This window comes from Ammospiza caudacuta, chromosome 4 (assembly GCF_027887145.1).
Source record: "Ammospiza caudacuta isolate bAmmCau1 chromosome 4, bAmmCau1.pri, whole genome shotgun sequence".
Classification (NCBI taxonomy): Eukaryota; Metazoa; Chordata; class Aves; order Passeriformes; family Passerellidae; genus Ammospiza; species Ammospiza caudacuta.
In genome coordinates this window covers 11,839,300-11,864,534 of record NC_080596.1, presented here as the reverse complement: position 1 = coordinate 11,864,534, position 25,235 = coordinate 11,839,300, and the positions used below count along the sequence as shown (strand labels likewise).

The 25,235-nt window shown below is 40.4% G+C and overlaps 1 protein-coding gene across 1 annotated transcript in view; it reads right to left on the bottom strand.

Moving 5' to 3' along the window:
* Positions 1–25,235, bottom strand: part of MCUB (mitochondrial calcium uniporter dominant negative subunit beta) — a 42,336-nt gene that overhangs the window by 8,270 nt on the left and 8,831 nt on the right. The gene's annotated exons all lie outside the window — the stretch shown is intronic.

Below are 25,235 nucleotides of genomic sequence, written 5' to 3'. Positions count from 1 at the left end.
GGGGAGAACCATCAGTAGCCTTCAACACAGTCATATCAAAACACAGAAGACTAACTGCTCTGATTAAACCCAATACTTAAAGCTGTCTACCCAGGCTGTGGAAGGTGCAATGTCCTTTGCACCCACAGCTAATCCCCCTGCACAAGGAGAGGGACAATTTTATCGCAGCAATTCCACAGAGCAGATGTTACTGCTATAAACTAAGAGTAACAGGTAAAAGAAGGGAAATCACATCCCTGACCAAGCCGGTTACAAAAACCACACATGGGTGGGACCAAGGCCTGGGATTTGAAATATGAGAGCTGGGGAAGGTGGAAAACAAGGTGGAGAGAGATGATAAGGATCGATTTTCCCCCGGTGAGCTTTATAGCTCATCTTTCTGAAGGCCAAAACATTTCAGTCTGCAAAATAATGTTCTCTGACAAGGCAGGAAAACAAAACTGTAAATGCACAAGGCCCTGGCTATTCAATATGCCAAACACTGCTCACAACATTCACATGATTTTCACATGATTTATTTGTTTTTAAAGAAATACAGCCTTGGCTGTCTGGATAGGGATATGCTTTTAGGTTAAATAAAAAGGTAATCTATAAATGAATCTGTGTGTTTCAAAGATGCTGACACTGCCCTAACTTTTTACCTGGAACCAGTACTTTTCGGGATTTAAAGAAAGTAAGTAATTCTGAGTGTTTTCAATACTGAGAAATTTGTGTGTTGTAATCTTCATTGATCAAAGACAGTCAGAAACCTACACCAAACAGCAGAATTACTTCAACACAGAAGTATTGCTCAAAGAAAGGCAGACAGCAGGAGCATGGGAATGCTGACAGCCCCCCAGAGCTAAGGATGCATCTGTTTCTTGAGCAGAGCAAGATTCCTTCACTGGAGCAGGCAGGACACAGCCCAGCCTGCCAGTCCTCATCCCATTTGCAGGGGGAACCTGCACCCACAAAACATTTAGGAACACACAGCCTGGAGCAGGGAGACAGCCCTCAGAACAGGATCTCCTTTGGAACGGTGTGCAGGAAAACTCAACAGCTTTGAACACAACAGCAACTCGTTTCTCCATGGGGATTTAAAGGGATAATAAGGAACTAATTTTATTACAGACACTTAATGTGTAACTTTGCAACCAGTATCTAGATACTGATCATCCAACATGCCCCAGGCAATGAACTGCACCCTGCCTGTATCTGAAGGTTACCCAAATTCCCAACCAAAGGAATTAATGATATACTTTACTTATAGAAGAAACAATTCAACAATTAATGCAAAATGAATATATTAATATATCAATTTAAAATATTTATTAAATCACATATATTGAAATAAGATCTTAACAGTAGTTCATTCTATTATTCTTTAGATTTGACATTACTATTCATCATCCACTGAAAGAATCTCTATATACTGGAGCTGTTTTGTTTTTTTTTTTTTAAATTGTGTCTAAATGCAGAGTATCCCTTAAAATCACATGCAAAGAATAAGAAAAGTAAAAGCCATAGAGCCATGGAGTTGAACTAATTTCCAAATAATTAACTATTTCATATTAGCTCTAGGTTGATGAATTGGGAAGCATGAAGGGCTGGGTTAACTTTATCCCTCTGTTTCCAGATTTAAATCTCCATTTTAAGGGAAGTTATTAAACCATTAGCTTGTGCCCTACAGCCAAATCATTGTGCTCCTTTTGAGAGGTGGAATGACCCCTATCCTACCCCTGGAAAAGAAATGTTAGTCAGCAAGCACTGCAGCTACAAGACTTGAACTACGGGACCAAAACAGAGAGACTGCCCTCACAACAACATCAGTGAGAGCTGAAACAGGAATGTGTGCCCTGAACCACAAGCCTTGAGATACTGTAGGGAGCACAGCACACTGCTAACAACTCTTCTCTATGCCAGTGTGTGCCTCTGGGCTAATTCCTCTAACCCCACAAAGGCTAAGCAAGCTATTCTACAGCTTTCTGCAACTTGTACACACATGTAGCAGGACACCTGGCTAAAACACCTCTGACAAAACCCCAGCTATGTCCAGGAGTTAAAGACTGATGAACAGCATTTAGCTGTGAAACACTCCTTCTCCCTCAGCTATACCTGCAAAAAAAAAAAAAAAAAAACAAAAAAAAAAAAAAAAAAAAAAACATGGGAGCAGAAGTTGGCCTCATCTCTTAACTTAGTTCAAAGCATGGACTCTCCTGAGAGTGAAAACTCTGAAGAATTTAAGGCATAGAGTGTTAATTGGGATAAAAATAATAATCCAACATATTCTGTTAAAAATACCAGTTGGTATACACCAGAAAATATATATGCAATGTAAAGATATACTTCCTCTGTTAAGGGCACCTCTGGTCTCTAACAGCAGAGAATTTGCCACTGTTAAAAGTCAAGAGTGGAAATTTCAATATTTTTCTGGTGGTTTACAGCAAAGTTTTAGGAACTTATGCAGCAGCATAACTGAACTGGAAAACCAGGCAGCCAGACATGACAAGTGGGAGAGACTGGAATAGAAATACTGTATTTGTCACTTTTGAGAGTGGCAAATGACTGAACCTCCCTACACTGCAGTTTCTGGAGCCGGCAGTTCCAAATAATCTACCTCTTATGATTTTGAGTGATTGTTCCCACAAACTTAAAACTCAAATTCACTTGTGACAGGTTATGTCTAAAAAAATTGGTCTCATTACCAGTATATGAGGTGACATGAATGCCTCTGATCTTGCTCAGCACTACATATGCAAATAGTAACCTCATCAGGAACCATAACTTCTGTTTTGTAGAACATTATCAGGGGAAGAGAGAGAGAATAAAGTATTTTTCACACAAGAAAGTCATCTTGAAGATGGAATTCTACAAAAAGATGTTATAAGGACACTTTCCGAGAACACTTTCTAAATTATTGTTTACTTAATTTTGACTTACCATACCAAAATATTATAATAAATCTTTTTCATTGTATTGTTCAAATTGTATTGAATCAAAATGCAGTTAGCCAGGAATCATATCTTTGAAATTTTTGTCCTTGCTTATATGCATCTTGGAAGATATGGTAGCTTTTGTTTGTTATTTCAACAGCAATAAAAAATTTAATACTCCTTCAACATTTGAGTCCCCGGTATTTTGCATTTATTAGAGAAAGCAACCAAAAAAGAGTCAGCTCAACTCTGTCTGCTCTCTTCCTGAAGGGACATGCAATACTACCAAGTGAAACACTATAATCCTTCAGTGTGAGATCCTTTTGAGACTGCCTCAAGTCAAACTCATGGGTAGTCCTCACAAAAAATAATGCAGACTGTTATGTGAATGGTCTCCCACATTTCATTCCCTTCTCTCTGAGGCAATGATAAGAATCTGATATGGAAAAGCCCAATAATAAAATGCCCTACTCCACAAAGCACAAGCATTTTACCCTTAATTACACTGCAGCAAAACACATTCTAAATAAAACACATCTTGCAGTGTGCTTTTCCATAGGGATATAGAGCTACAGGCAGAAGAGATCTGTTATCTCCTGGAGTCCTTGTCCAACACCTGGTACAGCTCCCTCACACAGCTACTGAAGAGGACTGCAGGAAAGGAGCAGGAAGAGACAATTCATGGGGAAAACTAGCAGTTGCAATGCCTAAGAATGAATTTTGGGGCCTTTTATTTCCCTGAGTGTCACCAGACAAGCCAACATTCTCAGTATCCATCGTTCTCCTCATGTGCTGATCTCACCCAGTCTGTGAAGCAGAGAGCAGGAAAAGTCACCTCCCTGGATGCTGCCTGCTTGCAAGGGCAGGAGAAACATGAGGGCAGGTACACATTCAGTGAAGGCATGTGCTATAAATAGCTATGTATATTTTCCATAGTGACTTACATGTTTTTCTGACAAAGACACTTAGAAGCTCCCTGCAGATGAATGATGTCAGCTCCCGTCTGATTCTCTGAGGGAAACCAACCAAGATTAATTAATTATGGACTAACAATCTGTAGTTTCAGAATAATCTACAGATATTTCAGAATGGTTTAAAACCAAGGGAAAGGAGGATAAAACGCAAGTGCTGCCACAGTCTACTGAGCTTGCAGATCATGCTCAGCTAAGCTAACCAAAAATGAATCATTGTTCCGATAAAGTTTACACGAAGTACACATAAGGTATTTCCCTTTATAAAATGAGTCACTAAGGCCGTTTTGGAGATACCTGCTATTAAATTTCGGTGCTGATTTTGTAAGCAATACTACATGATCAAGAAAATAAGACATATGGAGCCCTAACAACCACCTACAATCATCTTGCGAGTGCCCATTTGAGATTCAGACGATTTCTTTCTTACTAACTTTTAATTTGTCTCTTCTTTCACTCAAACGGTTGTCATTGTTTCTTTGCTGGTCCTAGGACTGATTTAGATGATCACGCAACAACAGCCTCAATGAAAACAGCCAGCTTCACAGCACATCACTCAGATTTAGCCATCACTCAGATTTCTGGAAGCCTAGATTAAATTAAACAAACAAAATCCTTGCAACAGACACATCACTCATTCTGTCAAAACACCCCTACACCAATACACCTGTTTCAGCCAGGGAAGATACTTTTGACACCTGGGAGTATTTCCCTTTCCTAGGATGAAAAAAAAAAAAAAAAAAAATTTTCCTGGGAGACAGCTTTCCTGTCTGAAATGGGCAATGCAGTGAATACCTTTTCCCAGCTGTTCCACAAGGCACTGTGGAAACTACCCTGGATATTTCAATCCTTTCAATGCAGCTAATTTGAAATCTGCAATATTTTTAAGCCCTTCCTCAGTACAAACCAACTTTAAGAGAAGTAACCAGCAGGTCTCTTCCAGCAAAGCAGTACTTTCAACACAAGTATGTACGTTCCAGTGATCTTGAACAAGCAAGAGCAATACAGGATTCATATGGCTTCTCCTCAAAACTCACTTGCCCTACAGCACTGTTAAAATGCAATAAAAGAGCCCAAGCCATCACAATTTCGGTTTCATGTGCCTGTTATTTTTTGTGCCTTTATCATCCCTGCTGATCTTTCATTTCCTGCCTCTGCTCAGATTCCAAGAACAGCTGCCACCAGTTTTAATCAGCCAAACATTACCAATGACCAAAATGACAGCTATGATAAGAAGTACATTGAGGCAACTGGCCACCAAGAACCTCTTTTATGAAGGTCCAGCAGGTCAAACCCACCACTGGAGACTCTCCACTGGGCAGGTGTGCATCCTCCAGCTGCATTCTGCTCCCTCACTATTCCTTTGTGCTCTCTCACCCACTCCCTGCCCAAACTCTCCCTGCCCTCATGCACACCCCAATCCACTGGGTGCATGCACACTGGGGAGAGAATCCATTGTGCAACAGGGACAGAGGTCCCTCTTCTTGAGATGTATCTCACTGAGGTCATCTGACTCTGGTACACCAGGCACCTGTGGATGCAGAGCTCTAGGGAAGCACCAGGATGTCCATCCACATCTGTTTCACAAGCCACAAAAACAGATGCTGAGAAAACTGACATTTAAACCAGGCTGAAATTATGCCTTGTCCTCCTTTAACCCAAAGTATGATTTCAGTAACTCCTCACTACGAAGAAGCAACACCAGAAGGGCTGAGATGAGAAGGATGAACATGAGTTGACAGCACCTGCAGTGTCTTCTGGGGACTACTCTGAAGGGACAGACATTCCCCCTTTTCAAAACAAGCTGATCTCCAAACCAGTGTAAAAACAGGCCTAAAATCAAGACAGCCATACAGGCCAAGTATATTTTTAGAAGCAACATCATTGTGTCTTATTATTTTATCAAAACTTTTTCTTCTCTTTCTACAAAGAAAAGCAAATCTTCAATCTCTTCTGAGTCTAAAGTTTTACATTATTGGAAATATTGCATCTTCATCTGGTTTCAATGAGTCTGCTTGTCTGAAGCTGCTGTTCTTCCCAATCTACTTCATTTTCAGAGGGAAAGATAGGATGCAACTCTTAAAAGGTAGTTAGCAAATCAGACAGGGCTAAGAATTTGAGAGGGAGGGATTATAGAATGAAAATTTATTTGTGCTTTATCAAAAGCAAAAACAAGCCTACAATCAAGAGCTGTACCACCTGTTCCCCAAAACAGTCTAGGTCAAAATATTAATGTGTCAGCACAGACAAGATTTTTAATTTGTCCCACAGAACAGATCTTTGCTCTTGTGTTGTGCCCTTTGGGAAGGCAGGCTGATCTGGGAAACACTGGAAAACTTTAAGAGTAACAAGAGTGACTTTGTTTTCAGAAATACACTTATATTTTATTAGATAGGAAAATGGGCTTGCTGCACATTTTCTTACAGAGGTCTTAGAAAGACTGTATCTTAATGTACACAGCTGCTTTCATGTTTCTTAGAAAGAAAAAAAATTGCTCAAACTCTTCTCTAGGAATAACATTAATTGTTCAAATTGCCAGACAAGGAAAACCTTGTTTAAATTTCAGCTGAAATGAGATAACAAGAGACACAAGGATGCCAGATGAATACACTTACATGTTTATCAAAGTTACAGCCAAATCTTCCTTTTCTCCCACAGAAGTCTTCAGATTGAAAGCATTGAGCAGGTTGTAGTACACAGGAAAAAGATGATGTAACTCAGAAAATGGAACTGCTTATCAACATTTTTATTTATAATGGACATTTCTGTTTACAACATAAATAACCGTGTTCCTCCTCCCCAAAACTCAACAGAATTGGGTTTTCATATACCTACAAGAACGTACTTCTCTTTCAGGGGCATTCTTTCCCCAGGCTTTTCTTTACTCAACTGCAAATTCCAAAAGCCTTAAGGACATTATAGCTTGGCTAAAAAAGAAGAGACTGCTTGGAAAGTTTGACTGACTCAAGGCTTAGAATTAGTATGTGATAGATATGAGGGAAAAGTCAGTGAGAATTACCAGCAGGGACAGATTTCACCCAGATTTTCAGCAAGCTTTCTAGCAGGTAACACACTCCAGAATTGCTCCACTAAACAGATCTTGGAAAGGGAACCAGCTGAGCAGCTGCTGCAACGCTCCAGGCAAGGAAAGATCTCCCTCCATTCAACTGTATCACCTCTTTTCTTCCACTCCCTGAAAACTTAACGGCACTATTCTGTAAAATAGCAGAGAAACTTTGCTCTCTTGAAGAGCATTTCCCACAGCTAGCAATTTCTCCTGCCCAAACACCATCACTCCAAAGGCAGAACTTTTTCTGGCAATGCAGACTGTTAATTATTATTTGGAGGGGGGGGAAAATGTTAGGGATCAGATCCAAGACAACAGAGGACAGTAACAGTTCATGTCTAGCTTAGTCACACCTAGATTTGCTCTAAATTATACTGGGACTATCTGTTGTTGCACTATTAGAGAGGTTTCTCCTCCTTCTCCTGCCACAACAATTCCAGAAATGTGCTGTCTATATCATACATTGATGGTTTTAGAAACCATCATATTTTTTTTTCTTTAAAGGTCTGCAATAAGACTAGTCCAAACACTTAAGAATTCATGTTTTTTGCAGGCAGCTGTAAACAGGTACTTTCTAAAGGGAAAACACGTATTTCTTCTGATTTCTTATCTAAAAAACAACAAAAAAAGAAAAAGTAGGAGCAGAACAACAAAACAACTGACAGACTAGATCAAATTAAATGTTCTTTCTCTCTTAGTAGCTGGCATTAGGATATAGATATAGTGATCTGTATCCTTTATAACAGATAGTTATGAAGCAATTCCAAAATGGAACTTAGTTTATATTCCAGCTTTATATGCTGCTGCACTCCTGTGGATACTCAAATTACTTGCAGGGAGTACAGAACACACTTTTTATCCTTGTTAGAAAGTAATCCAAGAAAACAAAGGCACCAGAACTGAAGTAAACAGAATCATAATGCTTTCCCTTTTGATAGTTTCTAATGAATAATATTTTTTAAAAGTGTCTAGGGCAGACACTGTAAGAACATCCACAGTGAGCAAACAACTGCAAACTTAACATCACAACTTCATAGAAACTTTAACAGGTGGTGTCAGAAACCACAGAGCCTAACAGCAGAAACATAAATTAAAAAATCAGACAAAACCAAAGGAAGTAAACATTTCTAAGGAATAAGATCAAAGGGGCAACTACAAACCAGTTTCAAGAGCTTCCAGCCTTCATGCACACTTTGCAGAACAGTTACAACAAACTGGGTTTAGCAAGACCAACACTTTACAGAAGACAACGACTTCATTCTAAGCCCTTATCAGAGATCTACATTAACAGTTTTAAAACCACGAAACTCATCTAGCAGGCAAGCTTAAAACCACCTATTTGTTTTCTTGAAAGAGAGCTCTGCTGGGAGAAGTAGCTTCAAGAGCACTCCTGACAGAAAAGTTGCCACAGCAGAGGAATCTAGAAAATCCAACCACTCTGGCATAAAACACAATCGTGCTGCCAAGAGTGCTGAGGCCTCGCTAGCCCAATATTCAGCAAAGGTCCCAGTGACCATGTATGTTCCTGGCACTTCATGACTTGTGTCTAAGGACCCATCACTCCCAAATACTTGTGGACAGAGGTCTCAACATTGCCATTCCCAAAGAGACACACCAAAATGTTCTAAGATGTCAAAATGGAAACATTTTTGCTTTATTTTTAAATTTTCTTTAATTATTTCATTTTTTAATTTTCTTTAATTTTGGAAATCTATGTTCTCCCACTACAATTCAAGAAGTTTTTTAATCTAAAATGGTCAAATGGCTTTGGCTTTGGTGGTACTACTCACTTCCTTGTTTCAGCCGTTGGCATCAATGTTTTCAAAACATAATTTAGCTGAACCAGTGACTGAGTGAACTCATTTGCAACACCAAATCCACCATAAACAGATTTTTACCTTTCCTGCAGAAGTAAAAGCATAAAGCATAGACAGCAATGAAACTTTGAAATCAACAACTAATACTGGTTGTGATACACTGAGCTATTGTTCTGACCTTCAGTTTTACTCTGTACAACATGCTTGCACATTTATCCCTTTCAACAGAGCAGGCAAAGCAAACAAAAATGAAGTTTTCCTGTAGAGATTTCTAGTGGTTTTTTTCTAAAGGTTACTATCTCAAGAAAAACAATCAGAAGCAGTACAGGAGGATGAAAGGCTCTGTGTGCCCCGGATGGACCAAAACCTGCGTTCCGATGTGCCCACTGTGCCTCCCAGGGGGGAAGTGAGCAAGACTGCATGGGAGCTGCTCCCTTTCCACCCAGAGCCTTTGAACTCCAGCCAATTAAGAGCTTCTCTATTTCCTCTTCCTCTATTAATGCATTCAGGACAGGGCAAGAATCTGGATCTTCTGAATGCAAGGTTTACCATATGTTACTACAGCAAACAAGAATTCGATGCCACACAGAGCCAGCAGGCAGTGGCCCAAAGCTGTTGCTGTTTTTCTCCTCAAGCCTATATTAACACCAATATATCTATTGGATGCAGTCATCTTGTCTTCCAACACAAGCAGATGGCTGTAACAGTGATTGTAAGGCAGAACTTCTTACCCAGCTCCACCTCTGGGATACATTTAAATGCAAGTGCCTCAGAAATGTCTCCTGTTTGTAGGTACCTGCAGACTACAAGAAGCTACTTAGACTGGTAATCTTCAGGCTTCTGTTGTAAAATATCTTTTTTTCACTCTGGAAACAATTCTTGTAGTGTCTTTAAAGAAAGCTCAAAACTTTCTAGTTTTCCAGCATTCCGAATTCCAGACTCACTAATGTTACATTGGGAGACTAACACTCCTAACTCCCAGTACCCTCTCCATGCTCACCTGCCCCAAAATCTTTTGAATACAACTTACAATGGGGTTCAAATACAGCCTTCACTATCCTCATGCCTCTTTCACAATGGCCACTTTACGGACACATCATTTACATTCTCTGTTTCCAGATGGTGGAACTTATTTTTTACATCCTATAATTTTCTTTTACTTTTTTAAAAACTGTTTTGAAACAACACTACTGGGTTTGGTAGCTTAGTGGAAAACCTTGCACATGTTACTGCACCTCATAGATGGAAAAAAGGACACTTAACCTAACTTCTGCTCACCTTTACATATTATATGGCAAAAGGATTCCATTTCAGCAAGGACACAGAGTTTCCTACCACTGACCTCTCCATTAATCAGCAAAGTAACTGGTATTGTTTGGGTAATCTGTATATCTTACCAGTAATTGTATTTTGCTCCAGACACTGAGGATACTAAACCATAAACACTGGCAGGTAAGAGCTCTTACATGGCCACACCAAACATGTGGCATCACTGCATTCAGTTTATTTTGTGCCATCCTGTTTACAAATTCAAGACATACATTTTAGGAGGTGTTAGTAATTGGTATGCTGGGAGCCCAGTTAGGCCTTACTTGCTCCCACCTCCAGTTTGTCAAACTTCAGAATTTGAAATGGATTATTGCACCTTTCACAGCGTCAGAGATATTCCTTCACAAAAAGGAGAAAGACAGCTTTTAAGTCAATTTTACAAGGACAATTGGCTTCAAGGATATAAATTAAAGATTAAATGCAACAGACACAACAGCAAAAGGTTTCACACCATGAAAACATTTCTGCTCAAGAATCCCTTGCAGTCAGAAAGAAAACACTTCTTTCTTACAGTCAAGCTGACCTGCCATCTCATACCTCTGCTACATTATGTGTGATTACCTATTTCCTTACAAAACTGTCCAGCAGTCAGAGCTCAGCTTTTGTCAAACAGTGAATAGCTGAATTTCTTTCTGTTTTCAAATACCAAGCTGTCAGCTACAGGCAATTTCCAAGCTAATCAGTAAAATGTCTTTAGCACCATCATTTAAAAATAAACCCTCACTTTTGTTTCATAATTAATGTCCTGCAAGTAAAAGCAGTGCAATCACCTGTACATGAACAGAATCAGAAGTAAACCATTTACTCTCTTCAAAGAACTTAACGACTCAATTATTTTTCCAAGGCAAGGCAAGCAAAGTCTAAAGCTCAGTGTTATCTCTAGAAGATTAAAGTAACAAATCAAAGAATACTTATTCTTCATCATTCTTTATAATCATTATCCAGAGCTTCATGTTCATTGTTAAAGGTGAATGACAGGCCACATTGCAGAGACTCATGCTCCTGTTCTGCCTAGAGCCAAGATAAGCCAATCCAAACCCTGAGCTATGGGAAAATGATATCAGAGGCACTTCTACAGCTATTTCATACCTATATATATAGGGAGATCTACATATATCTCTATATAAATAAACATATATATATAGCCTTCCTGTCCATAGCTTAAATTAGAAAAGCCTGAAAACCAGGTGGATTTTGGTCAGTGAACTCTCCAGTTCACTTCAGAATTCTCTTCCGCTAAGGAACAAAAATATTATTTTGGCCTGATTCAACTTGATCTATTTCTGTTTTGTGGCTAAACCATGCTCGTTATTTTCAGAACATTAACATTTGCATTGCATCCTCACTATCTGGAATCTGTAACTCCTGGAAATGTGGCATCCAGTTTTCCAAAAGTAGCACAGCATTACTCTTACCAACCAGGAATACACACACAGACATTGTGGCTACATTCATGGATCTCCCAAAGGGCTTTAGTACCCTAAAGATTACGTTTTTTCTTTAAAGGAGGTCACTTACACACTTACCAGCGTGCTGAACAACTCCATATTGGGAGATATTCATCACATATCCCACCACTCATCCAAATCCATCTGACCATGGTCATCAAAACACTAAATTGACAAAAGGAAGAAAACAATCTCAACCCTTGGAGCTCCTGAACCTGCAAACAAATTTCCACTCAGTCTTGAGAGATGGCAGGCACACAGGCAGTCCTTGCATTACCAACTGGGGACCCACTGACACTTCCCACCCTCAGCTCAACCAGGCATATCCTGTGGGCAAGGGTGACTAGGGAAGTACCTGCAGAGAAACAGCCTTGTCAGGTCTGTGAGCCATCTGACTTGGATGGCTTGTCCTGTGCAACCTGCACTCACACCATTACAGGCTACCTGAATAGAAACATCATGAAAAGCTGTTAAGGGGTCTTTTAGTTCTGTATCAGTTTTGCACATATCTTAAATTTACACAGGACAGAGAGTTCCCACCAGGCAAGACTCACAGTTTCTGGTGTTCCAGAGCAATTCAGCCCAAAACAAAGCGACACTTCAGCGAGGGCATGGCAGACAGAGAAGGGAAGAGAGTTGCTGTAGCTATAAAATGGCTCAAGCCTTCACAACATGTTACATATCTAAAGGTACAAAGTTGAGGTACATTGTTCCAGCAATGGTGTTTGGATTTTCTGTACTGTTTAAGTCTATCACAGGGAGTTCAGCAGGGCAAACGTGACCAGCATCACAACACCAACCTACAGCACTACAGCTTGCTGCCTTTCTCTTCACAGCCCCTTCTGTACCTTAGCCTTGCCTCCACACCATTCCTGTACTGACACCTCCCTCTCACTCTCAATTTGCATTTTAATAACCCAGAGAGCCCACCTATATTTTGTTATCACCTAAATTTTACAGGTAATCTGTACAGCCTGGATTTACTCTAACAGTGCCTGGGATGTCAATAAAAATAAACTGCAAATTGTGGGGTTAGTTTCTTTGTTTCTAGACTTAACATCTGACTCTTAAGAGCAATCCAAGGTGGGCAGACTCTCTGAAATAAGGGTAAGCAAGCTTTCTGCTGGAGCTCTGCAGGGCAGGATGGACAGATGCCTGGGGCAGGAAAAGAAAGGCTTCAAGGAAGCTGTTGGGAGCACTGCTGCCAATCTTCAGTAGTCCTGCAACTCTCAGTTCACCTGGTGGTGCTCACAAACATAGTTCCACCTCTCCACACTCTCTCAGAATACTTTTATCCCAGATGAGACCATTTCCACATCATGTTCCTATTATCAGGATCATGAAAGCCAAGCAGGTAAGTACAATAGTACCACTTCACTTTCTTAATCTAAAAAGTAGACCCATGTTTAAGAAATCAGAGAGGAAACAGCTGACCTCAACTGCTGTGTTTCCAGTTGTTGGTACTTACTCAATTTTATTATTAACATGACAATCTCTTTTGAAAACTTTAAAAAATGAGATTCAACCTGCAGACCACGGGGTCAGGCAGTTAAGCTGTAGCAATTCACCCACCACCATGTATTTTTTATAATATATGTTGTAAGTAATTAGTCTACTTACTTTTTCTTTTTCTTTCTCCAAAGAAAAATACCATGAAAAGCAACAGCCAGATAACAGATTTGGACATATCAAAATTCTTTAAAAACCACAAATTCATTTTGCATATTATGCATTTCTCAGAAATGATACAAAATGCAAATGGTACTGAAATTTCTTAAGTGAAACGCTTCAGCCCAGAAGCTGCCTGCCAGTTCTCTGATTGCTATTTCTTTGTCGTAATCAGGCAAGTTGTTTTGACAGTTTCACTTCTGTGTTGACTATAAATCTGTGACCATTTCATGGATGACTGAACTGGAACAACTATCAACAATATCCATCAGCTTGGAGCATGAAGATTTAGCCATGGTCCAATAGCTAACTGCAAACCTGTATGAGTCAAAGTATGGAAAACCTGTATTTATTTTCCACTCTGTAATTCATTTGGATTTTATGAAGTAACTGTAAACTACCTGACTAAATTAACAATGTACTTCATGAGCTGCATTTAAACAAAAAGGAAACAGCTCAAATGTAGAAAAGAGGAAGGAAGAGCTTTCTGAAAACTAAACTGGAACAAGAGCAAAAACTCTTAGAGGTCTCCGTGGAGTGTTGCTTCCTTACACCAAACCATTAGCTTTAGTTCATGTTGCTGTTCAGCTCCTCTCATGGAAAAAGTCACGCTCCTGTCTCAGCACAGGCGATGCCTGAGGAGCAGCTGCTCTTGTAGCTCCTGCACTTCCAGCCTGTGACACAGAGCAGGTGATTGACACCTGCCAAGGAATGATAAAGGAGTGCCCTAAGACAACCCTCTGCAGCTCCTCACTCCACATTCTCTGAAAGATGCCTCTGCTTGAACAGCCTGACCCTACGTGGCAATCACAGCTGGCACCTGAAATATGAGATGGAATGAGCACCTGGCATCTTGGTCCTTCCCACTGCTTTATTTGCAACTGCTGGGTGTTCAGGCACAGACAGCACAGAGCACCTCTGCACAGAACATAACAGCTGCCAGTATCTGCAGCTCAACAACACAGCAGCGAGCCTGCCAAAAGATGTTTTAGAAAAAACTGCTCAGCAGAACAGGGGAAGGTTGGAGGCAGGAAATATATTCTTATCTTTACAGAACTTGCAGCTAATTTGATTGTATGGCTCCTCTTCACAGTATAACTGACTGTCTCTGAATCTCAGACAAGTGCTGCAGGCAGCAAAGAACAATTAACTTCTTTACAGGCTTTGAAAAACCAACACAGTTTAAATAATTTAAGCTACTTAAAGGTAACATAGAAAACTTAAGGTAGAGGAAAGAACAAATCCGGTTTGTCTGTCATCTCTGCATCACATGTGAAAGAGTGCTATGTGCTTCCCTGTCTTAAGACTCAGCAGAAAAAAACCCCTACCAAGACAAACATCACATTTTAAACTATCCACATATAACTTTTGAATTTTAAATCTTTGATGTCTAAATCCATTTCTTTTGTAAGTGCATATTTTTGTTGACAATTTTCTTTTTTATCAAGGGCCCCTGGTTTTTTTTGAAGTGTTGCCAGAATATCTGCTGCCTGTATTTTGAGGGCATAGCAGATCAGCTATGAAGAAACAAGAACCACATCAAAACCAAGAACTGCTCTTAAACCCTCTGAATGGCCCAACAACAGTCCAGCTAGCTCAACAACCTCCCAAAATCCCTCACAGGTACCCAAGGAAGAATGAGAACAAGGAAAGAATGTTTTTACTCCCTTTCTCAGCCCATTTTACAGGTTTCCACTCAGAAAGAGCAAAATACAAATAACTTTAAAGTGGCTATCACAAAATGCAGCAGCTTGACATCCCTGCCACACTCTGATTCTGCTTGGTCTCACAACTATCACTGCAAAGATCACATGTACTGAAGACATTCAGCAACTTGCATTTAGGAGATCTAATTTCATAGGCTTCAGCTATTTTGTCAAACACAGAAAACAGCTGTAACAAACAGAAACAACAAATGCAGCACAGAGGGGCTGCACACACTGAAGCCAGCTCTGCTCCACACTCTGGGCTGATTCAGGCAGACTCCTGTCATTCCTGCAGGCTTCAGGGACCATAAACAGCAGAAAATGCAACTGGCACACCCTCAAAGAAGAACACCAAGGAAGAGCAGAAAAAGTCTGTGAAAGAGTCCCTGGCAAGGAGGAGAAGTTATCATCTGCAGCTCGCTGCCGCCTGCAACCACCACCTTAGCATCACGATTGCCTGGCAGTTTTGTCAGAATCCTAAGGAAATGCTACAGACCCAATATCCTCAGCTGACCCATAAAGCTTTTGGAGCAGATCCAGCAGCAGCTGCACTGCTGAGGCTTCTGTTCATCTCAGGGAGACACCAAGATGCCCACACTGTGAGGGAGAAGGAAGGATCAGCACTACCAATGAGGTCACTACTTTGCTCACCGGCGCACAAGGTACAAATGAAATCTCGAGAATGTTACCTATGTTACTTCTAAGTAACTTAGATTATTTAAACAGTGATGGTTTTTCAAAGCCCATAAAGAAGTAATTGTTCTGCCCTGCCTGCAGCAGTTGTCTGAGGATCACAGACAGAGATGCTCAATTATACTCTGAGGAAGAGACTTATAATCAAATTAGCTGGAAGGGCTTTAAAAGATGAATGAAGTGATGAATTAGTGAATTCGTGTTAGACTAGTCTGTACAAAGAGGATTGAGCTCATTTGACATATATGTTCGCTTTCATTCACAATAAGCTCATTAAATAAAGTTTAGTTTATAGAGTATATTGTCCTGTAAATTTGAGAGATTGAAAAGGATTGTGACACTCCTTCCCCCAGCTGGGTGTTCAAGGATGAGAAGAGAGTGAGGAGTTTGTCAGGTTTACATATCAGCATCTGTCTGTAGGACCTAAGACAGCACAGTTAACTCTAGATGAACACTAGATACAAATAACACTGACAGCTCGTGACTAACGTCATGGGATGAAGTCAGGCTCAACAGATACCTCTAATCACCCTAAAAAGACAAGATATTCATTGCTACATATTTACTAGACATCCATCTAGGAAGTCACACACAGGATACTCGAAGTTTCCTTTTCAGACATAGCCCCAACTACATGCAGAGTTCTTTTTTTGGTGTATGTGCTTATACCTCTCATGCTTGTTAGATTTATGAACCCCAACAGTCACTGCTTAGGCAAGTTATACATATTTAATTCTCACATTTTTCCTCATAAATTAATCTATACAGCTTCTACCAATTTACTGCTTCAGAGTTCTCTTCAGAGACCACTGTCTTTATAACATGAACGCTAATATAATATTTCAACTCCTGTAGTACCAACACTCTTCTTCTCTTGTTCCCTGAAACAATTCCTCCTACACAAGCAACACAACTATATTGACATTTCCTAGCATATTCACAGGGATTCCTCATTTAAAACCTTTATTCAGGAGTGCCAAAATTCAGTGGGTTTCCTCACAAGGAGATGGGGAAGAGCATGGCAAAGGTTTTACATTCCTCTTTCTTCTGACCAGCAATTTTTTGTCTAGCACTGAGATAATGCCAAGTGAAATGAATATCAAGTGACGTCAAGTTTAATTTATTACAACAAAAATTACAAAATAAACCCTATGTTAATCTCAATAAATAATAATCTCACATTTTAGGTGTCTTTCAGAATCTCTCTCAACATCTATGCCATTTGATTTCAGCGGGATACAAAAGGAATTTACAGTTCTTAATCTCTTTTATCAAATGGCTTTGTTTTCAGCACCAGTGAGACAGCACAGCCTGGAAAAAAACCAAAACCATCAGCCACTTCAGAAATCATCTTGTGTTCTGCCTATGCAAAACATAAGGTACACATAAGCACAGTCTCTCTATTCAGCAGCAGCAGCTGCAGGGTGATGTTGGCAGCTGTGTTAAGACAAAGCAGGTGTTCCTCCACTGCTGCTCTTCCCCTTCCATGTAACACAGATTCTGGTCCTCTGCAAGCACATTCAGGATTGCAGTCCAGAGGGAAAAGCCAGAGTGACCATAAGGGGGGCTGGGAAGGAGGACAATATCAAATTAAGCCATCAAACTCAGGACCGTACCTGCAAAAGTCATGTATGATACAGAGAGAGGCCCTGAGTGATCAACACAAATTCAACACTTGGCCCTATACCAGCCACTGTGTAGAAAATTATCTCTACCCCACATGAAACCAGCTGTGCTACAGCAACTCTACAGTTCAATCAGAAACTTGTTTTCTGGTGATGTTCAATAAATACTCACTGTATTCTAGTTTCTTTCTTAAAGGAACTGGACATTAACTGTCCTTGCTCAAGAAGCAGGACATTTTGCAGCCACTTCCCTGGAAACCTATGATCCATGCATGGTTTATTACCTCATTACAACAATGGCTGAAGAAAAATGAGACTCTAAGAGCTGTCTGCTGCTGGTAAATATTTAACTACCAAAGCCATGCCAACAGACTTCTCAGCATGATTCTCCTTACATTTACTTCAGAATCATGCTTTCCTCATCCCTTATGGCCTGAACCAGAGAGTGCGCCATATTTAGCACCTTTCTCCTCAAGGATGTGAACGGAGCCTGCTAAAATATTACGACAGCATTTACGCTGAAATGAACTTCAGTCACTCTTATCTCTTCAAATAAAGAATCATCTGAATGTTCGCTCTACACTTGTTGCTTTGTGAGCTTCAGCTTCACAGATCAGAAAAACTTTTCCCAACTGTTAACAGAGGGAGAGAATTGTGCTTAGCCTCACAAACTGTTTGAAGGAGACAGAGGGGTGGCATTTCACAGTTATGGATGAAGTGTTATCCAGCTGGGCATAGACCAGGGTGAGGAAGGTGTGGAAAAAGCCATCAGGCAATTCCAGGGCCCAGCAGCTAGAGGAAAGACAAGTATCCAGCGTAGAGCAGCCGCAACCTTTGCACCATTCTAGGGATGCAAGACAAGTCCTGGCCACTCTCTTCCAGCTGTCTGTTCCAGGCCCACAGCTCCTCCACACAGCAAGAACTGCAGGAACAAGGCACATCCTTCTCTAAGGAGTTTGAATGAGAGAGTGGCTGTCATTCCAACTATCACTTCTCCCTCTTCTCTCTCTCTTTTTTATCTCTTCAGCCTGTTAGAATTACACTTAGCATATCCAGATGCCCTTAGGAAAAAGAGACAGTTGAATCCTCTAAAGCTCTGATACTCAGGTCAGCATTCAAAACTGAAAGGAGATCACTGGAGCAGCTCACAGAAAAAAATAGGCAGTAAAAAAACCCTAAAGCTGGAGTCACAGGGTCCTAACTAATACGTAAATCTATTTGCTAAGAAAATTGACTACATTCATAAGGATTAGAATTCTACACAGGCACCAGATCCAAAGGGCCGATAGGAAATACACTTCTGGACACATCTGTGGGTCCAAGCAACATTGCAATTTCTTGTTATGCTTTTTGTGTACCACTGCAACATAGGACAAAGCAGATTTCTTTCATAGCTCTGATTTTCAGCAAAAAGCTCTAGTTAGACTGTTTTCAGCAGAGAAAAGCTGATAGCTTTAGTTCTTTTAATTTCAAAGGAATTTTGAAATCAGAGGATTTCAAAGATCATTTATTTCTGTAATTCCAGTTCAACTGTCACCAGCACCATTATAAGAAGAGTAATGCCAGGACTGCACTCCCAAATATACCTTCAGATCTATGGCAAGCAGGAGGTCTCATTACTACACCAGCTGCTTTATTTCTGTGTTCCACTAAAAATATGAGGATCACACAGCAGGCATTTTATGAGCATGAGTTAAATTTACTTTAGCATTGCTAACAACAAAACAGATGATTATGTTGCATTTGGCAGTGGGCAAGAAAAAACAGCTTCCAGTTTGACCTCTGTCCCCTCTACAAAGCAGGCATCAGCACCCCATGGTGCTGGTGCAAACAGAAGTGCTGTGGCTGGTCCTGCAGGCCAGGCTGGCAGGCTGGTACAGGGCCAGCATCCCAGTGCATCCAGAGGCCCCATCAGCCCCCAGCTCCTCACTCACACACAGCTCTGCACTGAACAGAAACTGAGAGCCACTGCCGCGTGTAGGGGCAAGATAGTGCCATTTAACTGGAAGCAGCATCCTTCTTCTTTGAGAGACAGCACCTCAGGCTTCCACTAAGCACCCATTAGAATTCTTAACCTCTGCCTTAGAAAAGAAAAAGACAATTTGACTTGCCAAAGAAAACCTGACATGCTATTCTTGACAAGCTGCTCACCTGGATTCACAGCATTGCTGAATAGAGGTGGTTACTGTCCAGCTGGCTGAACACTGCATTTAGCTCTTGCCTCTGTAATTAAGAACTTAAAGATGCAGTTACATATTTTTAAAATGTTTTCACATTAGCTCTGCTAAGGCACTGTAAGCATTAAAAAGCACTTACTGATATAGCTATCATCAGGAAACATCTCTGCAAAGACAATGGGTACACTTCTGTGTGAGTGCCTTATCTATTACTGCTGGCTCAGAAGTATCTAATTAAAAAATCCACTAAACTTTTCTTCCCCATTAATTAAAGTCATTAGCAGCAATACAGAAAATGATCCATGAATAGACATGGAATAGGTTTCCCAGAGAAGTTATGGATGCCCCATCCCTGGAAGTGTTCAAGGCCAGGCTGGATGGGGCTCTGAGCAACCTGGTCAAGTGGAAGGCGTCACTGTCCATGTCACAGAAGTCAGAACCAGATGATCCTTGAGGTCCCTTCCAACCCAAACCTTTATATGAATCTATGATGATAATATGCTATTCTAAGTATTTTAAGCTTAGAACTTTCAAAGTAAACAAATAATGTCTCCTGCTTGTCAAAGTGGCCACAAAAAAAGACTTGTAGTATGATTATAGCAGCAAAGCCTCTCAGGATAGCAATAGTTCATATGTACAAAACAGGTAAATAATTACACTGATTGTTTTTCCTTCAAACTAAGATTAACACCAGTTCCTTGGCTTTTTCCTAATCTAGGACTTTGAGTGTTTGTTACATGTTTCAAAAGGTATAAATTTCACCTTTTTTTATCTATAATAAATCATGCTAGTACAATTTATTGACTCCTGTTACATAGGAGAGGCTGAACACTAAAATGGAAAGTATTTTTAATTTTTGAACGAGACGAAAACCACTTTGACAGAAAATACCTGAAAAAATACCAAAGCAATAATCAAACTTCCTTTGTTGTAAAATCCATTTGATGCTGAAACCCATTCCCTTCTGCAAAAACCCCATTCACATTCAGCCAAGTCAATCTTTAACTTAGGTCACTACTGCTGACCAAGTTAAAAAAATCAAATTAAAAAAGTCCGATCCCAAAGAGTAAAATATATCCACTGGCAAGTCACTCACACACACACACTCCAAATCTATTTATGTAAACCCTTCTGTCATTGGTTATTTACAGGATAAGAATCTCAGTTTTTATAAAAGAATGTATTATCCTTTGATTGTGAAAGAGCTTGGAAAAAAACCCACTATTCAAATTGACCTCAAAGGATCAAATCTCAGTGGACGGCAAGTACAAAGAACCACAGTATTTTATTTAGCAGATAAGTGCCTAAAGTTTCTGAGAAGTTATGACATTAAAGAAAAATACGCACACACAAAATATTCAAGGAGCTGTTTGCCATCAAGTGACTGACGTGGATATGGACGACATCCTTCAGTAGAAATACAGAGAGGAGAAAGGTTTCTGTACCCTATAACCTGCTTTGGTTAAGAAATTTTTTTTGTTTCTGTTACCTTGGGAATTTGTCACTTGGACAAAAAGCTGCATCCTGAGGCAAGAGCCTCAAACAAGCTCTGGCTCACTGCTCTCTTCCCCAGCCGGTGAATAGGTGCACACTACATGCCCCCCACACAACACAGAAGGGTTTCTGGTCCAGGTGCACCATCACACTGAGAGGCTGTACACTGCTTCCAGGTTCACAGTGAGCCTCCCCATATGGACAGCTTTTTCTGGATATTGCAGCCCACTCAGAACAAGACACAGTGAAAAGCATAATCGTGCCCACAGAGTCCAATCTGCATATCCAAGACCATCTGCAATACAAAAGCAGAATACCCAGGACTATTCCATCTCACCATCCTTCTCAGAAAATGGAGAAAATGGCATTGGCCAGGCTCTCTGACTGTCTTGTTACTTTGTTGTCAAGAAGAAAGACATTGGGAGCTGACCTGAGTTCCCCACAGCAACACAGTAAAAGGATCCTCGTAAATCTTTCTCACATTAAAAAACTTCTTGAGAAGAATGCAGTCTGCAGAAGGTACAGCAACAAATTGAGTCCTAAAGGCCTTTGTTATGAGCATTTTCCCACAGTAAAAAATATTGTCTGGATGGCTTATTAAAAGTTTAAAATTAGAAAAAATACCTGATCAACAAAAAGTAAGGAATAGGGACTCACAACCACCTTGGCAACATGTCATCTTAGAAGAAAATACAAGGGAAAATCAAAGTCTCTTTGATACCACAGAATTTCAGTGGGATACAGTTTCTCAGTGTTCCAGTTCCAAGAAAGATGATTTGATATGGATAAGTAAACATTATAAAAAAACTCTTTCCTCACCTGAGACTGATAAGTATCTGTCGGTTGTTTCCTCCTTATGTTTATTTTCTTTTACTCTCTGAATGAGTGAAACTCAGTTTAAACCCTATTGCCACGTTTACCTGTTGCTGCTGCAGGCTCTGAGGCAACACGCAAACACTTCTGAAATTTAAACAAAGGCATTAAGTAACACTATCAAAAATATCTTCAACAAGAAGGGATATTCTGAATGGTTAGTTCTGCCCTGATCAGGGGTTATAAATACCACAGAGTGCATGTTACTGTAGACAGAGCATGCTACAACCAACCAGCAAAAACCTAGGTGAACTGCTCAGTAAATATTGGTAGTCTGGGCTAAACATAAGAGTCCATTAATTCTGTGTTTTTACCACTGCCTTGCAGTAAGTGTTCTTCCACATTTCTCTCTCTCTGAGTATGTGCTGTTGGGCTTCAAACATATTTCCCTCAAGTCACACACACGGGATTTTTCTTCTTCCATCAGTGGAGGGCAGACAGGGAGAGGAGTATGAAAGCAGGGAACAAAACCAAAGTTCCTCCCACTGCAGCTTCCCCCTGAAGGGGATCCCTTGAGAACACCAAAAGCCACACCATGACCCCAACACAGGCTGAGCAAGCAGCACTGCAGGGGTGACCCTCACCCCTGAGCAAGGCTTTGAGCTGCCCTGGAATAAAAGAGCAGTGATGTGCCTGGAGCAGGAGCTGGAGGCACACCAAGGGCCAGCTGCAGTGGGCTGGCCTATTTCTGTGGGCAGCAATGCTAAGTGTGATAAACTGGCATAGGGATTTTTTAAATTTTAAATGACACACACTCTAACTTCTGCAACAGCAAGGGAGGGCCTATGACACCAGCAGCCAACTGATTTAAACAGAACGTGTGACCTGCCAGCCCAGTTTTGAGTCTGGCTGCAGATAAAAGAAAAGAACAGCAGATAAGGTGGGTCCCCTGTCACCTCCAGGCCTAGGATAGCTGCTGGCTCCCAGAACTTTGCACTGCTTGTGCATATGGAGTATTTCAAATTTGTGCCACGGAAATACATTATTATTATTATTATTGTCTTACACACTTGCAGGTAAGATTAACTTGTGCCACAGCTGCATACACTGGCCTATGAACCAGCACATTGCTTCTGGTTCCTTCTAGTGGGTCTTGCAAGTCTGACTGCTGCCACAGGGTGCTGTGTGATTTTCTTAAGAGTTCAAGTCCTTGAGCTGTGGAATTACTCACCCAAAATCTAGAATGAGAGGCACCAGAAGGGTCAAAAGCAGTATCTAGAGGCTTGAATTCTAAATGTCATATGACATTCAAAGTTTTTAGCAGTATATCAATACTCTACATGGGCTTTTTTTTTTTTTAACCTGTTAATAGCTGTTGATAGCTTATACCTAATTATGTACCTTTATGCAGTTACTTCTTTTATTAGTTACGAGTATGCCTAAGTCCGACAAAATCTTTTTTATCATATGTCAAGAAAAGAATTAACTACTGATACTTGATGCCAAGTGAGACAAGAAGAGCTGTAATTGTTAGCAGTAGAGAGCCCAGTTACAAGGCCTTACTTCCCAACAACCCAAAGCTGTATTTGTATTAGAATGCCAGTGAGATCACAGTTTTCATCTGCTGCCTCAGTGGGATCCCCAAAAACAGTTGTATCTCTGTTCATGAGAAAAGTTGACATGGCTATTCCAGAAGGAGAAGTAACCAGGAACTCACAAGGAAACAAGCTACAGATTGTGCAGCATTATGAAATGCTGAAGAATGGCACCACTGTGAGGGTTTGCCCAGATTAGAGTTGGATCAGGGTCTGATCTATAGCAAAATAGATGCACTTTACACTTCCACTGCCATGCAGAACAGCTTGGGGTCAGTACTCCAAGGAACATGCATGGTTTAATACATATAAAACTCAGGTTTAGAGCCTGGGTTATTTGACATCTCTTTAAATTACTCCAGCTCAGTTGTATTTCTAGTGTGCTTAAAGCCACAGGGCACTGCAAGACCAAGCCTGAAACATCAGCCTTCCAACTGCAATCTTCTAAGTATGCCTGATTTTATTTTACCAGAAAGGCTACAAACACTGAGTACACACCTTCAACTTCTGACAGAAGCACACAGATGTAAGTATAAATTATATTTTCATATCCTTTAGCCTATCAAACTCTATGGCATCAGATAAATAATGTTACTGAAAATCACTATAATAAAAAATACTGAAGAATGATCTCACACCCAGGAGATTAAAATGGAAAAAATGACAGACAATTCAGTACAGAAAATTTCAGTCCCTGCACATTAAATTTGGACTAGCCTCAGCTCTGCAAAAATAATAGTGCTACCTGCCTCACAAAAAATTCCTTTTGACTGAAATCCACTGCAGCTACCTGAGAAAGTGTACCAGTCAGAACTGACTGCAAAAGATGCTGCTGTGGTACCAATGCCTGGGAACATATTCTGGCAGGAATCTTGCCTCAAAATTTTTATTATAATTTTCTTTAAGTGAATTTCAACTCATCCTACAGCAGGTCATTACCGAGGGCAAAATCCCCAGGAACCTCCCCATTTTCAACCCTCACTGCCTCTGTGTGGGGCACTCTTAGCAAGGCTTAAGCTTTGCAATATTACAGTAAGCACATTATGGCTTTAAAACACTTTTCAAAACCAACTTTTGCCAAACTGCCAAAAGGTGTGCCACAAATGTTTGCAAACTGACTCCTTAGTAGTTCAGGACCCATGTGAAAGCAGTTTTTGGGAAAGCACTAGTAGGAACCCAGGATATTGCCAGCAGCACCTAAGATTAAAAGAGAATGCATGAACTAGAAGCCAAGTCCCATCTAGCAGTCCCATCTAACATGATTCTACCCTACACTGTATTTGGTTACTGAGCACAAAAGCTCCTCACAAAAGAGCTCCAAGGACTTGATTCAGTTTTCCTGTTTCAACACAGCTGTGGCCATCCAGCAGACAAATGAAAATGGGAAGGCAGGAAAAGACATACCCTCTGGCTGCAGAAAAAAAGTGATTGTTCAAGATCACTATTTGCTGTGTCTGAATTCCCTCCCTTCCCAAATTTAGGAGACTTCCTGCCTTTAGTTAAAAATACTAGCATGTGTATTGCTCTGGAAAAGTATTTATAGAGCTGCGGGAAGTCCTGATCTCAGCATGAACTTTAAAAACTGAGTCTGTCTTTTAAGAAACTGGCAGCTTCCTGTAGTTTTATCTGGAATTTTCAAATTCTGAAAAGCTGAAGTGAGAGGAGGAGAGGGGCCAGTAAATTGAAATGTATCCACTGAGAAGCAAAGATAAGCTCCCCACTTTGCCATTTCATAAATATCCCTTCTTCCTAAAGCACATCGGCTATGCATATCAGATACACAGCTCTTACAACTGTGAAAAGCAGCTGCCTTTAAGTTCCAACTGTTTTATCTATGTTTAAAGTGTCAAGTATTTACCTGAGCCACTGATCAAGATCCTTGACTTCCAACATTTACCTGGCTCAGTATCACCAGCCTTA